Source organism: Chinchilla lanigera, unplaced genomic scaffold (assembly GCF_000276665.1).
Source record: "Chinchilla lanigera isolate Chin_1 unplaced genomic scaffold, ChiLan1.0 scaffold00031, whole genome shotgun sequence".
In the NCBI taxonomy this organism is placed as follows: Eukaryota; Metazoa; Chordata; class Mammalia; order Rodentia; family Chinchillidae; genus Chinchilla; species Chinchilla lanigera.
The window spans coordinates 4,705,875-4,716,894 of record NW_004955432.1 but is presented as its reverse complement, the minus strand read 5'-3'; positions in this window follow the sequence as shown (position 1 = coordinate 4,716,894).

Sequence of the window (11,020 nt, the reverse complement as noted above, 5' to 3'; positions counted from 1 at the left end):
TACATTGCAGAAATGACCAATATGAAGACAGTGTCTGATATTGAGAACAAAATAGTGAATTATGATAAAGAGCTCAAAAGAGCACAAAAGAAATTATAAGAACAAGAGAAGACTATCCAGAAGCTAGTAGATGAGAAAAAATGAGACCAAACTAAAGCTAATTAGAGTTAGAGAAGATCTAGAAGATAGCACAAATGTATACACTAATGTGCTTGTAGAAATTGTGGAAGAAAATTTCCCAGCTATAAGAAAAGAGTTTAAAACACAAGTAAGTGATGCTTATAGAGCACCAAACAATTATGATGAAAGGAGAAATCACCACAGCATATCCTCATTAAATTCACGGTTTTCCAGGAAAAACAAAAGAAAACAAAAACCCCCAGAATTTTAACAGCAGCCAGAGAAAACACACACACAAAAATCACATATAAAGGTAAACAAATTAGAATCACAGGAGACTTCTCAGCATAAACCCTGAAAGCCAGAAGAGCTTGGAGTGAAGTTTTTAAAGCCCTAGTCTCCAAGTGAGATTAATTTATCCAGCAAAGCTGTCCTTCAAAATAGATGTAGAAATAAGATTTTTCTGTGAAAAATACCAGCTCAGGAGATATAGAAAAAAAAAAAAGTGCTAAACCTGCTCTGGAGAAAATATTGAAGAATATTCTTGACAAAAACAAAAAATTAGACCACAGCTAAAGACACAGAGAAAACTAGTGAGGTCAATGAATAGACAATAACAACAAAAACGATCAGGAAAAGAAAAACAAACAACACACCAAAATCTGAAGAAGGCAATGATACTAAATAACCAACACATCTCAGCAATATATCTCAATGTTAACAGTCTCAACTCCCCAGCTGAAAGACACAGATGGAAGACTGGATCAAAAAACAGAGTACAGCAATCTGTTGCATTCAAGAAATTCATCTAATCAAAAAGATATTCATAGACTAAGAATTAAAGGATGCAAAGCTATACTTAATGCACCAGGACCCCCAAACCATGCAGGGGTAGTAATTCTAATATCAGACGTGGTAAACTTCTAGTTAAAACTGATTAGAAGAGACAAAATAGGTCTCTTTTAACTACATACTAGTTAAAAGAATAATCCAACAAGAAGAGGTAACATTGATCAACATATGCACCAAATATTGGAACACTGATCTTTATAAAACAAGAACTGCTGAAGTTAAAAGATCAAATAAATATTACCACAATCATAGTAGGGGTTTTTAACACCTCAGTTTGCAAAGAGACAGATCAACTAAAAAAAGACCAATAATGAAATTTCAGATCTGAAACACACCCTTGAACAAAGAGACTTAATAGATATGTACATAGTATTTCATCCCTCTACAATATTCTTTTAAGCATTAATTTTCCAAAAATGGAATACGTATTTGTCCACAAAGCCTGTTTAAGTAAATATAAAAGAATTGAAACCACTCTATGCATACTATCTGACCACTGTGCAATGAAAATATATATCAAGGACAGAAGAAATTTTCAAAAAGGCAAAAGCTCCTAGAAAATTAGTAACATACTACTAAATAACCAATGAGTCACAGAAGAAATCAAAGAAGAAATTTGAAAATTTCTGAAAGGGAATGAAACTGACTGTACAACTCAACAAAACTTCTGGGACACTATGAAAGCAGTACTTAGAGGCAAATACTTCACAATCAATGACCACATTAGGAAAACAGAGAAATCTAAATAAATAACTTTGAGAAATCTTAAAATACTTGAGAAACAGCAACAAACCAACCCCAAACCAAAATTAATAAGGGAAATTATAAAGTTGAGAACAAAAAATCAATGAAATTTGGACCAAAAAAAAAAAAAAAACCCTGTATAAAATCAACAAATCAAAGAGCAAGTTCTTTGAAAGAATAAATAAAATAGATAAACTCTTAGCAGGACTTAATGGACTCCCTTCTGAATTCTGTAAAACTTTTAAGGATGGTGCATCACCAATGGTCCTGAAGCTATTCAAAGAAAATGAAAAGGATAGAGTGCTCCCAAATAAATTTATGGAAGCCAGTATCCTTGATTCCAAAACTGGATAAAGACTAACTGAAAAACAGAACTAGGCCCTAATTTCCTTTTGAACACAGATGCCCAAATTCTCAAGAAGATATTAGCAAATATAATGCAGCACATTATCAAAAAGATGATACACGATGATAATTAGTTTTCATTCCAAGGATGCAAGGATGGTTTGACATACAGAAGTCAGTATATGTAATGCATTATTTAAACAGTAGCAAGGTCAAAAATGACTGATCATATGAATTGATGCAGAAAAGGCTTTTGACAAAATCGAACACCCTTTAATGATTAAAAACTCTGAAGAAAATAGGTATAAAGGGACCATAACTGAATTTGATAAAGGTTAATTATGACAGACCAATAGCCAGAATCATACTACGTGTAGAAAAATTAAAAGCATTCCCCCCAAAATCAGGAACAAGGATGTCCACTATCACCTCTTCTATTCAACATAGTACTTGAAACATTAGCCAGAGCAATTAGTTAAGAGAAAGAAAGAAAAAGGACACATATAGGAAAGGAAGAACACAAATTATCATTATTTGCACATGACTTGATTCTTTACATAGAACACTCAAAGAATCCCACCAAAAAGCTCTTAGAATTTATAACCTACTTCAGCAAAGTAGGAGATATATGATCAACATATAAAAATCATTAGCATTTGTATACACCAACAATGGATGAGATGAGAAGGAAATTATGAAAATAATGTCATTCACAGTAGCTTGAAGAAAAATAAAATACCTAGGAAGTAACCTAACCAAGGACGTGAAAGATCTTTACAAAGAAATTTACAGTTCTCTGGAGAAGCAGATGAAAGAGACCATCAAAAAATGAAAGACGTCCTTGTTGCTGGATAGGCAGAACCAATATTATCAAAATGGCCATACTTCCAAAGCTATTATACAGATTCAATGAAGTCCCAATCAAAATACCAACAGTATACTTTACCAGTCCGGAGAAAACAATCCTGAAATTTATATGCAACCAGCAGAGACCCAGAATAGTGAAAATAATTTGAGGGCAATAAGAGCAAAACAGGCAGCATAGCAATACCTGACTTCAAGGTATACTACAAAGCAATAGTAAAAACAATGGCATGGTACTGGACTAAAAACAGAAACATGTATCTATGGAACAGAAACATGTATCTATGGAACAGAACGGAGGGTACCGAAACCTCCCTAGACACATTCAGCTATCTCATCTTTGATAAACGTTGCCAAAAGCACAGGCTGAAGGAAAGATAGCCTATTCAACAAGTGGTGGTGGGAAAGCTGGTTATTTGTTTGAAGAAGAATGAAACTGAAATCTTATCTCTCACCAATTAAAATCAAAATGGATAAAAGATATAAGCATTAAAACAGAAACATTAAACCTACTGGAAGAAAACATACACTTGAAGAACACGGTTGTAGGAAAGGATTTTCTAAACAGAGCCTCAGGAGCACAAGAAATAGCAGTAAGAATCAACAAATGAGATTAAAATAGACTAAAAAGCTTCTGTACAGCTGAAGGATCAATTATAGAGTAGAGAGACAACCTACAGAATAGGAAAAATATATTTGCCAGCTACTCCTCAGACAGAGGACTAATACTCAGAGGACTAATACTAATAACTGAAACAAATTAAACCACCTAAAATTAAAGACCCAGTCAAGGAATAGGCAAGAGGAATGAGCTGACACTTCAAAGAGGAAGAAATGCAAATTGTTAACAAATGTGAAAATATGGGACAGACATGGTGGCATACATCTGTAATCCTAGTGCTCAGGAGGCTGAGGCAGGAGTATCTCTTTGACTTTGAGGCCAGCCTAAACTACATAGCAAGACCCTGTCTCAGAACAAAACAAAACAAACCCAAATAAACAAAAAAAGAAAATATGTTCAGTATCTCTGACTACTATAGAAATGCAAATAACAACAACACTAAAACTCCAGCTTACTCCAGAAAGAATGGCAATGCTTAGGAAATCAAACAATAACAAATGCCCCCAGTACCGGGGGGGAAAAAAAAATAGCAAATGCTGGTGTGGTTGTGGTGAAAAAGGAAACCCCCTTCATTGTTGGTGGGGATGCAAACTAGTACAACCACTATGAAAATCAGTATGGTGATTACCCAAAGAACTGAAATTATAAATTCCCTAAGATCCAGCTATTCCCTTGCTAGGTTATCTTTACCAAAGAGCTTAAGTCTTCATACCGCAGTGATACATGTATACCAATATTTATAGTAGCACAACACATAATAGCCAAATCCTGGAAGCAGCTTGTATACCCATCAACAGTTAACTGAATAAAGAAACTGTAGTGCTTATATATAATGGAATACTACTCTGCTATAAAGAATGACATATTTGAGACATTTGTAGGAAAATGGATTGAGCTCTAAAATATAATGTTGAGTGAAAATAATGAGACACAAGCTGAAATACAATATGATAGCTCTCATTTGAGTGAAACTAAGCACAAACAAGGAAAGTAATTAAGGATAGATAGAGAGAGACAAGAGAATGAATCTCTTGCAGTAGGAAATTTGTCCAAGGGAAGAAGGGTGAGGGTGAGGAGAAAGGAAAGGGGAACTAAGAGTGATACAGCAAGGGAGTCCAAGGAGACAAGCGCTCACAAGAGACCAAAAAGGCAGGAATGAACACAGCTTCATTGAAGAGCTGGCTGATGGATTGTCTCTAACCAGGAGCCAGAGAAGATGTTCACCCTGATCCTGATTTTTTTCAAGAATGTCACATAATAGTCACAAGGTTTACATTTCTCAGAAGTTATCGGACAGCCAGATTCCAGATGACCATTGTGGTTTAACATTTAGCCTACTTCCTAATTTTTCCTGTTTGTTCTGTTCCCATTTTAAGATTCTGTTCTCTTTCTAGTGGGTTTATGGCTAACTAAGGAGAGGGAGTGAGGAGTGGGTTAAACTACAGTTTAAGTGAACTTAGGTGACTTCTTTAAATATGGAGTTAAAAAAAAGAAAATGGAGTCTCTCTTGCCCTATCAAGAGGAATACAGATATGCCATGCAGAAAAACCTAGTAACTCCATTTACTGCAGACAATATGCCATAGTGTGAATCTAATACAAATAATATCTACAAGCATGAAAAAGGGGATAAGGGAATTGGAGAAAGTGGGGACAGGGGAGGGAAGACAAAGGGGATTTAAAAAAAAGCAAGCTGAAAGATGTACTTATAATCACTACCCAAGATGGTTGTAAACTTCAAGAATTGCAAACATGTACTAATAAAAGAAAAATAAATAAAAGAGAAATTATGCAAGAAAAGAAAATAAAATATATATGAATAGGAAATTAAGATGTCAAATTATTTTTCATAAAGATTGAATAATACTAATTTCTGTGCCAGGTGTGGTGGTGAACACCTGTAATCCCAGCACTTGGGAGGCTGAGGCAGGAGGATTTCCATGAGTTTGAGGCCAGCCTGGGCTACAAAGTGAGTTCAAGGCCACTCAGAATTGTGTAACAAAACCCTGTCTCAAAAAGACAAAAAAATTGTATACTTGGATAATATAATAATTCTATGATAAATTTATTGAAGAATCTTCATGATGCATCCAAAGAGTGAGATAGATGAGAAATTCCTGACACTCATCTTTACCCCGTTTACCCTGTACCAGGCAGAGATGTGTATGGTTTGGCATACAGCTTTCATGCCCTTCTGCCTCTTTTCCCTTTATGTCCCTAGGGTCCCAGAGGATTGATGGGGACAGTGTGCCTCAGTGTCCTCCCACCATTCCTGAGTTGCTTCACTTTGACAGAAGGTGCAGTGTTGCCATCAACCATGGTGCCCTTCCCCTCCTCCTTACGCTGCAGACACTGAAGAGAATTGAGCCCACCCTAATGTGATGATTGAGAAGCTAGGAATCTGGGCTCATTACTAACATCCCTAACCTCTCCAGGTGCTAACAAATGGTGATAAACACAGCTAGCCCTCCTGAAGATACCATAGTTTCAGTCACACCATTTTTCACAGAGACATGACAGCTGTCAGTGGAACAGCTCCCACCCACCTGCTTGACCTGCCACTGAACTGCCTCTGTGACAGCTGTAGCTGTCAGATATATGCCCTATTTACTCCTGCAGCCACTTAGGTCAATCATAGGCCCTCACTTGGACCAACTGGCAGGCCCAAATTTGAACCAATTTTAGGGTTACACTTGAAAGTCTCATAGGCATACACTCACCTTACACTTTTGCAGTTAGTTTTGGAAGACTCCTCTTGGCATTTTGACTCCCCTGTGCTGCCACACAAGTCCTGTTAAAATAAAGTTTCACTCTAATGATTCTGTAAATCTGCTCATGACTTATTTCATGTGTCATGTGGGCTTAGAAAGCCCTGTACATCTACTCGGGATCGCTATCCTGACTAGTGTGGACAGAGCAGTTGCTTTAACAGAAAGAGCAATAAATACTAGAGGCTGTTATCCTTTAAGTGTTCCAGAAGCCAGCAGCCAACAGTAATCAGTTCCAGACAGCAGCAGCTATCAGATTAGGCAAACAACAATCAACAGAAGTTGGTTTTGAATAGCTGCAGCCAGCACTGGGCAAAGACTAGCACCTGGCAGTGTTGACTAATAACATCAAGTATTATCTGGCATCAACTTGTGATATCAGAGCCACCAGCAAGGTTGTACTCTGGCAATCCATGATTCTTATCTGAATCCAGCAAAAAATCCCTCAACTCCCTGGTAACAGGTGTATTAACCCACATTCACACATTCATCTTGGGTGAATTTCAGATGGTTATGTGCCTAGATGTTTGTCTATTTCTTACAGATTGTCTAATTAATGGGAATAAGATTTTTAATACTAATTCCTGATGAATCTCAATTTCAGTGCTAACAGTGTAATATTCCTTCTTAATTTATTTGAGTTTTATTTCTCTGTGTACTTTTGACAAGGATATATCAATTTTGTTTATCTTTTCAAAAAGCCAACTCTTTGTTTCATTAATTTTCTGTGTTGGATTTTCATTTCTATTTTAATTATTTACCTGTAATCTTTACTTTTTTCCTACTTAATGTGCCATTTGTTTGCTCATGTTTTTCCAAGGCATTGAGATGCATTGTTAATTTATTATTATTCTGTTATGGTCTGATAAGGTGCATGAAATCATTTCATTTTAACAATTTTTGTTGATTTGTTTTGTGACCTCAAAGGTTCTATTTTCAGAAAACTTGGTGTTTGGATGAATATTTATTCTGCAGCTCTTCAATGCAATATGGTATTTAGAAGATGCCTGAGAAGTGCATTTGTTATGTTGTGGAATTTAACTCTCCTATTTCTTTATTGATTTTTCCCAGATTATTGGTAATGCAATATTGAAGAATATTGTGGAATATTGAAGTCACTCACAATTTATTGTGTTGGAATTTATTTCTGTATGTCTGTCCTGAAGCGTTTCTTTTTCAAATTGTATTTTACTAGTACACGGTTAGAGTGCCTGAAGTTTACATCATCTTAGGGAGTAGATATATATACAAAATACATCTCAATTCTTGTTTGAATCCCCATCTCCTGCCCACCATCTTCCTCTCTTTGTCTCTAAGTCCCCTTTCCCTATTTTCATTATTGCTGTTATTATTATGATTATTAGTACATGTTTATGACTCATAATGTTTACAGTCACTGTGTTTGGTGTATGTAAATGACACCTCTTAATATTTTTTACTCCCTCCTCCCCCTTTGGTCTCCTGCACTTATTCCAATTTGCAAAAGATCTAGCTCCTTCTATCCGACCTTTATTTTGCTCTTTTTTGTACTTTCTTTTACTCAAATGAAATATTCCATATAGTATTTAAGTTGTATGTTGGATTTATTTCACTTAATGCTATATTTTGTAGGTACATTCATTTGCCTACAAATGTCTTGAATTTGTCTTACTTTATAGCTGAGTTGTATTCCAAGATGTATAGATACCATATTTTCTTTATCCATTCATTTGTTGATGGATATATAGGTTGTTTCTAGGATGAAGCTATTATGAATTGTACTGATATAAATATTGGTAGGCATGTATCACTGCAGTATGATGTCTTTGGTTCTTGGGAAATCTCCATACTGATTTCCACAGTTGTTGTTCTATCTCACACTCCCACCATCAATGTAGAGTTCCTTTTTCACCAAAGTCTGGTTGGAGGAGGTGGGTCCCCTGGACATATGCTGCAAGGGTCTATCTCTTTTCCCCTCCCACTTCGATCTTCCTCTCCACTTTCCACTGTGATGTCATGATCCCTCTCCCTTCTATCATGCTCTTCTGGCATGTCTCTCTGCCTTGGAGCTAGTTGACTACAGACTGAAATCTCCACAAACTGTAAGCCAAAGTATCTTTCCTCCTTAGAAGAGTTAGAAATTAAAATGCAACTGGAGAAGGATTGGGTCTTCAAGGAAGTCTGTGAAAAAGACAAGATACACCAAGATTGTGAGTGGAGGTTAATCTGAAGAGACCCATGCTCTAGGATGGAGATGCAATAGCTAGGCCTTTGAGCCTCCCTTGAGATAAACAGCTACTTGAGATTATGCTGTAATTAGCACCACCTGATCCAGTGATCTCAGACAGGCATCAGATGCATAGGGGGGTTGCCAGGACATCTGGATTCATATTCCCATCTCTTTCCAAGAATGCCTTTTTTCTTTGCATATACCCTCAATATGTGACTCTTTCTCTATTGGATCAGTATTAGCTAAGCAATTATACTTGTAATCGTATAGCTTGACTGTAACTTTACCCACATTGTATCCACACTGTGATTTTTCTGTATCAGTGAGCCCTGACAAAGAGCTTTATTGGCCACCCACTTGGGATCCTTCCTGGAAATCCAGGAGCTATTCTTATTTCCAATAAAACTCTCCTAATTTCCTTTTTTGGTTCCCAACTGTGTTTCTTTTTTTTTTTTTTTTTTTGGTTTTTCTCCGGTACCGGGAACTGAACTCACGACCTTGCACTTGCCAGGCAGGCGCTTTTGCCGCTAAGCTAAATCCCCAGCCCCTAAACTGTGTTTCTTAAGGTTGTGAGATCATGTATTCAGCACATTTGACATCTAACAGGTTGAGAGTTACTGTATTTTCCTTATAACAGTGCACACTGGGACTTATGTGGTTACGAGGCAGGAGTAGACAAACCTGCAAACTTACCCTGCCTACCACCTCAATGGTCTAGAACTATTTTTCACTGTTATGATCATTTGGCTTCTATCTTTATCTCTTCCCTAGGATTAGAGAATGTCATGCAACATGCAACACATCAATGATTGATTCTTCATTAACTCACCACAGTCAATGGCCTTAAATGACACCATGACGGGTCTCTCTCCCCTGAATGAAAAAGTAAAATTAATGAGGCAATCTGTCCTCCAAAACTGGATGGCAGTAGACATTTTAACTGCAGCACAAGGGGGTACTTAGGCAATTATAAAAGCTGAATGTTAAGTGTACATTCCTGATCTTTCCGTTAATATCTCCATGGCTGTGAAAGACATTAAAAAACAGGTAAATGCCATGTCAGATTCTGAAATTCCTTAGACTCTCTCCTTGCCATCTTTGTGGAAGGTTATTGCTAGCTCTTCCTGGTGGAAACTTTTCTTATATGTATTCATAATAACATTGTAGATCTTATTATTTGACCTATACATATTTGACTGTTTCTTTGGCTTTGCGTCCTCCAGGCTTACAGCTGTATGCCTACCCAAGACTAAAATGCCTGGCATCTATCCAGGGCCTTTACACAGATCCATTAGAGAGTTTCTCTGATTGCCAGTCACAACTAAGTCCCCTCTTTAGCAAGAAAAAGCCAGAATGGTCATCGACCTGTGCCCCCTCATGGCAGTTAGGGGTACTTCTTGAGAGGGAGGAATATTATAGACAGCTGTTAGTTAAAAATATTGTAGGCAATCAGACCGGGCTAGGGCCTCCAGGGAGGTAGTGCAGAAAGTGAGACTACATTATAACGGTGGGTAGCACAGTATTTTTTGAAGGTCAGACCACAAGACAAAAGATAAGATGATGCACATACATCCTCCAATCATGAACAATGATGAATAGTTTAAATAGGCATCAATCATGTGGGTAGGGAGCCAGCCCTTAGACCAATTCGCTCTAAGAAAAGTTCTTATTCCTTCCATGCACAGTTGCTAAATGACTTGCTTCCCCACTGGATCTATATTATCTAAGCAACTATACTTGTAATCTTACTGGTTGACTATAGTTTTGCCCCACCTTATACCCACAGTGTGACTTGCATTGGATCAATATACCTAAAGAACTATACTTGTAATCTTACTAGTTGATCATAGCTTTTTCCCACTTTACACCCACCTTGTGATTTTACTCCATAAGCTTCCCCTGAGAAATGGGTTCTCGGGTAACCCACTTTCCGGGCTGCCTTCTGTGTCTCTTAGACAGAAGCTTTCTTTCTCCCAGTAAGTATTTTCTACTCTTCACCTCTGTTGTTGATTAGAAATTCTAGCAAGTGGGGAGTTATATTTCCCTTCTACTATTTGGATTATTTACAGTGTCCTCTATCATCCCTATATCAAAGGTCCGGTCACAGTTTTTATATATTGAACTTCGCTGCCTTAGGAGATTACTTCTGTTTTCAAGTCTCAAGTCACCTTCTCACAATAGCAGTGGCTAGAAAAGTAAAAATACTTTTGATAATAGTCTTTTCTTTTGTGAACTATATACACACATAATCAATAACTTGATATTACTTTTCTCACGGTAGTGGATTGAAGCCAGGGCCTTTGCACACAATTACACCCCCAGTTTTTTTCTTATTGCTGTAGTTTTAAAGACAAGGTCGTGCCGGGTGTTATCCCAGCACTCTGGAGACTGAGGTAGGAGGATCACTGCGCGCTGGAGACCAGCCTGGGCTACAAAGTAAGCTCAAGGCCAGCCTGAACTGAATAGTGAGACCCTGTCTCAAAAAGACCAAAAAAAA